We start from the raw sequence: 6,281 nt of genomic DNA on the forward strand, positions 1-6,281 counted from the left end.
GAGCTCCCCACATACTGTGGTTGTAAGGTAGCAGGCCTCACCGGGCCTCCCTGAAGGAGGAGTTCCCACGTACTGTGGTTATCAGGTAGTAGGCCTCTCTTGGCCTCTCTGAAGGTGAGCATCTCACATACTGGGGTTATCAGGTAGTAGGCTCCTCCAGGCCTCCTTGATTGAGAACGGTCAGGTAGTAGGCCTCACCAGGCCTCCCTGAAGGTGAGTTCCCACAGTTTGTGGTTACCAGGTAGTAGGCCTCTCCAGGCCTCCCTGAAGGTGAGCTCCCCACATACTGTGGTCGTAGGGTAGCAGGCCTCACCGGGCCTCCCTGAAGGTGAGTTCCCACGTACTGTGGTTATCAGGTAGTAGGCCTCACGTGCCTCCATAAAGGATCAGGTAGTAGGCCTCTCCGGGCCTCCCTGTAACGCTCCCTAGTGGTGCTGGGTTTATGAAGCTAGTGGTCTCTTGCTATCAGTTTCAGCTAGCCTTAATAGGCAGCTGCTGAAGGCGAGCTTGCGCCCTGGCTCGCTAAAGTGTTCATTCTCTGCTAAAGGTTCCCTCCCGGAACCTTTTCTGCCTACAGCCTGGTTTGCCTACCAGGCAGACCTTGTGCTCCCCTCACGAGGGTCTCTTTGAGCATGCGGCTTCCTGAGTCTGGTCAGACGGTCGTAGGCCTCTCGTGAGGCCTCCCAGTTAGATCAGCCCTTAGGCCTTCACAGGCCTCCTCAGTGTTTTGAAACACAGACACTGGGTTGATCCGTGGATCGAGTAGAGAAACTCCCCTCGCTAGCAAGGGTCGGAAAGCACTATGCTGAGTCATACTCTCCGGGATATCCCGTCTCTGAGATCCGGGGCGAGTGGTTCACTGCCAGCTTCGCAGTCCCTCGGGTTGGATGCCTTACTTAAGGCATTTGTCCAGAGGCTCTGTCTTCAGACAGACAGGATTTGGCCAGACTAAGTGTCTATGTACTGGCGCCAGGTCAGGCCGTCCTGGTGGCATTTCGGGGTGAGTACGTTCCCCTGAATAGTGACTGGCTGGGGTTCCCTTGGGTTCCCTAGCCACATTCCCTAGAAGGGACCCCTTCTAATTGGAAGCTGAGGTTCCAGGCCCGGAGCCGGCCCAAGTAGACCTTTCATTTAACCATGTTTATGAAGGTTTTTCTGTGAGGCTGTAGCTTGGGCTATGACCGTAGGGAATGCTGTCACTGACAGCCCAGTGTGACCTGAGGGTGAGTGGTTCTAGCGTTTCATTTGAAGTTGCTGGTTCTGACAGTTGTCACTGCCACTTGGCATGCACTCCCCTTAGCATGGCGGCGTTGGTATATCGTTCCCCATAGCGTCGTTGACGTATTGTTGAGTTCCCTTCGAAAGGAAACATCTCAGGTTACGACTGTAACCTATGTTCCCTGAGAACAGGGAACGAGACAATACTTCTCCCTGCCATGCCGCGGGGCTTGCCTACCGTACAGTCCCTTCAGACGATAAGGTGGTTTGTCATGTTTGCAAGGCGCCCCTTTATACTTCCAGGTCGCACGTTAATCATTCACGCTAATGATTCACGGGCTGTCGCCGGTCAATATGATTGACGTGATTTGATAGTGATTTCAGACACCTGTCACGCCTGAGGCGTTCCCCATAGCGTCGTTGACGTATTGTCTCGTTCCCTGTTCTCAGGGAACATAGGTTACAGTCGTAACCTGAGACGTTCTCTGAATAGGTAACGAGACGCTGCGTTCGCGGCCAAGCTCCTCGCGCTGCCGCAAGCTTCCTTTTTCGGCAGAGAAATTTGAGGAGCAGATGATGCGTGCGCTAATATATGACGACGTGAGACAGACATTCAGGCACCGAAATTTTCGTTCTTATTCGGTCTGGTTAATACCGTTTACGTCAGAACCGGTTCCCTATTGGCACCGCGTTTCGGTACCCAATCCTAGTCTTAAGTAATATTCTAATTTTCGGAGATACTGAATTTGGGATTTTCATTAGTTGTCAGTTTTAATCATCACAATTAAATGAAATAAACATTTGAAATATATCAGTCTGTATGTAATGAATGAATATATTATCCAAATTTCACTTTTTGAATGGAATTACTGAAATAAATCAACTTTTTGATGATTTATAATTAAATTGATGATGATTTATAATTAAATAATTTATAATATGATATATATTGATATCATATGGATCATGGGTAACATATGGATGTATGTATACGTATATACATATATAACCTAAATAATTTAAATTAAACAAATATATATAAAACACTTGCCAATCCTCCACTAGCCTCCTCCCAAACTTTGTAGTAATACATAATTTTTTAAGGAAATAAAATAGCCCATTTTCAGTTAATATGAGCTAACAATGGGTTAAAGTTTGTCACCTGCTGGTTTAAAATGTGTAACCCAGCTGTTAGTTTTTTTTTTAATAATTTTTTTTTATTTTAAAGACAAATGCAATTGCTTGTTCAGAGATTTACATTTTAAATCCCACCCCAACCAACCCAAAACAACCTGCCTTAATTGTATTATACCTGTTAATTAAACAGTGATGGTATAAAAGATGATAAAAAAATAATAGTAATAATAATAAAACAATATTAAAATAAATAAAATAATAAAAAAATAGGGAGAGAGAAAAACAGTTGGACACCACAATCAAAGATGTAACGATACATCAGTAGACACAAACCCTACATATTTACACATGTAAATACCTGGAAAAACACCTGGAGCACATATACCTAAGCCCAGCTGTTACTTTAATCCATGTGTTCTGTCCAATGTTTACCAGTGCTGGGCTGCCATTTTACGAATGTGAATTTCTGCAAAAACTCAATAGGATTTTTCCATTGCCTTTTAGATTATTACAGAAAGTGAGCTCTGTGACCACAACAATTTTTACATTCTTACGTGTTTTGTTCATCATGTTATTCTTCAAACACAACTTTTATGAATTTTGAAGCCTAAACACAATCAGCAAAAGTAAAAAGCTAGACGTATAAGCAAACCACATCATGGTTGCATGACTTCACTATTCTGCAGTCAGGGGTTGCTTGTAGTATGAATCTAAAGGATGATGCGTGACGCAGAATAAACAAATAATAACCGCCTGTCTCTATGTTACATAACTCCCCCTCACCGCCTGTCAATATGTGACATAACTCCCTCTCCCCCGGAAAGCATGTCCTCGCGAGGAGGGAGGGAGGAGGCTCTGAGGGATGACGGAGCCTGAGGGATGACAGTCCATGGTGGAGCCGAGGGAGCGTTGAGCTAGGGTGGAACCTATAGGTTGGAGGTTGAAGGTGGAGTCCAAGGTAGGGTTGCACCAGTCGTTCACAATTTATTTTTTTAAATTGGGACGTAAAGTCCACACTATGGCTTAGTAACTATACTACTAGCTAGTTTGTAACTAACTCTGTACTTTATTCGGTTGCACCATTTGTTCTTAAAGGTAACCCCGGGTATTAAGACCTGTATGGCTTAATATAATGTAAATTATGTCTCTTACTGAAATATGTAGTAGAAAACCCATGAAAAATTTACATTATTTAAAAAATTTATGTATTTTATACATATTTTGGACAATGGGGGCTGCCATTTTTGGCGCAGTGCAATCTGTGTCGATGAAGTCAAATGGTTGCCTTCGGTGAGCTACATGGCACTACCTGTTGCTATTTTTAGTACAAAACAACTCAGAAAATAAAAATAATGATACATTGTAAAAAGTGATCAGTTGACTTACTTAAAAAAAGTGAGGAAACCTGTTGCCTTAAAATTAAGTAAACAAAATTCATGCGTAATTGAAAAAAATCAGTTATGTGAACTTGAAAATTCCACAAACCAAAAGTTTATTTACTTAATCATTTTAAGGCAACAGTTTTCCTCATTTTTTTAAGTTAACCCAACTGATCACTTTTTACATTGTACCATTTTGGCTTTTGGTTGTAATTTTCAGTCAAAGGGCACAAAGTAGCGATTTAAGTCTTCACAAACACTAAGATAATCACAGAAGTACTTTAAAACGATTTATAGCTCAGATATAAACACTGATATCTATGGTATCAAAATAGAGTAAATCTTTTAAAAAGTGATTTGACACTTCAAGTAAAGATTGTTTTCATTACAAAGTAACACCTAAGTGGCAACAAGTGGCTGTTAAAATAATTTTTAAAAGATTCATTCAAAAAATGTATTGATTCATTCAGGAACAACACAAGTGAAGTCATGGCAGGCTCTGGCTCCAAGTCAGCGTCAGGCTCTGGCTTTTCTGTGATGGGCATTGCTGACTGCTGGCTGGGGTCTGGGTCTGGAGGGGGGCTGGCGATGTCCTCATCCACGATGTAAACAGTAAATGGATAGTAATTTTGTACCAGCACCCACTCCACACTCAGTGAAGCTCCCTCAAGGAATATCTACAGGCAGGCGTGCCTTGGACCGCTTGTTAAGTGCGGTTTGATAGAAAACATGAAAGGCCCATCATACACCCGGCAATGCAGCGCCAGGTGCAACGCATGTTGCATTTGTGTACCCATGGGCGTGCTGATCTGACAAGGAGGTGTGTTCAGGCGCATTGTTGGCACGTTGCTATTTTGAGGTAACTGATATAGACTGCGCAATTGACCAACAAAAACCTGGTCTGAATTCAATGGTGCAGTATTTTCTTTTAGCTATATGAAATATTAATAATCAATAATAACTTGTTTTGATTAATTATGAATATTTGGGTCAGTTAATTGGATTAACTTGACATGGTTAAATTAATATTACAATCAATTAATCAGTTCGTCCAACGAACTCTTTTGATTATTAATTTATTCTAAGAAAAGGGTATCTTCCCTGGCCACAGAAGAATAATTATTTCCTAGCATGTACAGCGTTTTGAGCATGTAGCAAGATCAAAAACCGTAAAGGGACTTCGTATTGCAAGCAAATCAGAACCAAATACATATAGTGCATAAGTTTTATTAACTAAATCATAAACATAAATAAACTAAACACACATATATACAGAAATACAGAAATAGGTTAGTGATAGGATTAAATTGGAAACCGGAAGAGGGACTATGAGAAGAACCATCAGAATTTCATTTTCACATTTCATTGAATTGAATACTTGCATTTGTAGTGGGAACAATTCTTGAAGTTGTTGAAACAACTTGGGGCAGGTTGAGACCACGCCAAGCACCCAGGAGAAGTGAGGAAGTCGGAAGATTGGGTGATTGGAGTCGTTGTTGGTTGGACTCTTTGTTCCAAAACTCCTGAGATTGTCCTTGGTTCTTTGTGAGAGAGTCTTCTCTCTCTCCTGCATGATCCCATATCTGGTTGGATCGAGGCCTGCTGGGCCCTGGGGCCCCATGTGGAGGGGAAGGGGGTTGCCCAGTATCACCAGAAACAGTGTTGCAGCTGGATGAAAGAACTAAGAGAGGGAGGTCACATGTGGACTGTCTCTAATTAAGCCTGGAAAAGATCCACCCCTAAGGGTTGAACTCGACCAATAAGAAAGGTGACAAGTCTGAGAGGGAAAGTGGCTCTTAGTTGATTTACGAGTCTTTGTCCCAAGCGTGGTCATACCTTCATTAATGCCCAGATAGCTATAACACATTCACACTGCATTCTAGAAGAAGGTGATGTACATCAAAGTGTGAGTCATTAAATGAGGATTAATTAGGTAGGAGGCATGATACAGGTGAGGTTACATTGATCGTTAGTTGGTTGTATACCAGGGTACATACCATAATATATACCTAATAGTACACAAGACAGTAAACCATTTACACTGTTTCTTTCGCAGTTTTATGCATGTTCATTTATAGATCAGTTAGTCTATGATTAATGCAGCAAAGTCTGTTTTAAAGAGGGTTTCTGTCTTCCCATTCTCTCTCTCTTGTGCATGTGGCCACATTCCTCGGAGGTCGTAAAATCTCCTTATCAGCCCTGTAACATGACACTGTTTCTGCCCTTGTGTTCGTTCATTTGGGCTGTTAGTTTTGGAGTTTCATAAACCTTTGTATATAATGAATAATTAGTGTGTGTCTGATTGGTCCATACCCTACACTTTGTTATTTAAAAGGCGCATTAGTAATGTGCGCCTATAGCGGGTGCACAACATGCGTACACTCTGCTTATTACACACACATGGACACGCAGCAGCACACAAACTAGCCAAATATTAAAAATGAAAGGATTACAATGTAAAAGATTATTATAGTGTACATAAAGATATGTTGGAATCCGGCTTGTCCCGTAGATGGTCTGTTCATCCCGTTTCCTCTCTGGAGAAGC

This window comes from Siphateles boraxobius, unplaced genomic scaffold (assembly GCF_051911475.1).
Source record: "Siphateles boraxobius isolate OS27281-9 unplaced genomic scaffold, OSU_SipBor_1 66, whole genome shotgun sequence".
NCBI classification, from domain to species: Eukaryota; Metazoa; Chordata; class Actinopteri; order Cypriniformes; family Leuciscidae; genus Siphateles; species Siphateles boraxobius.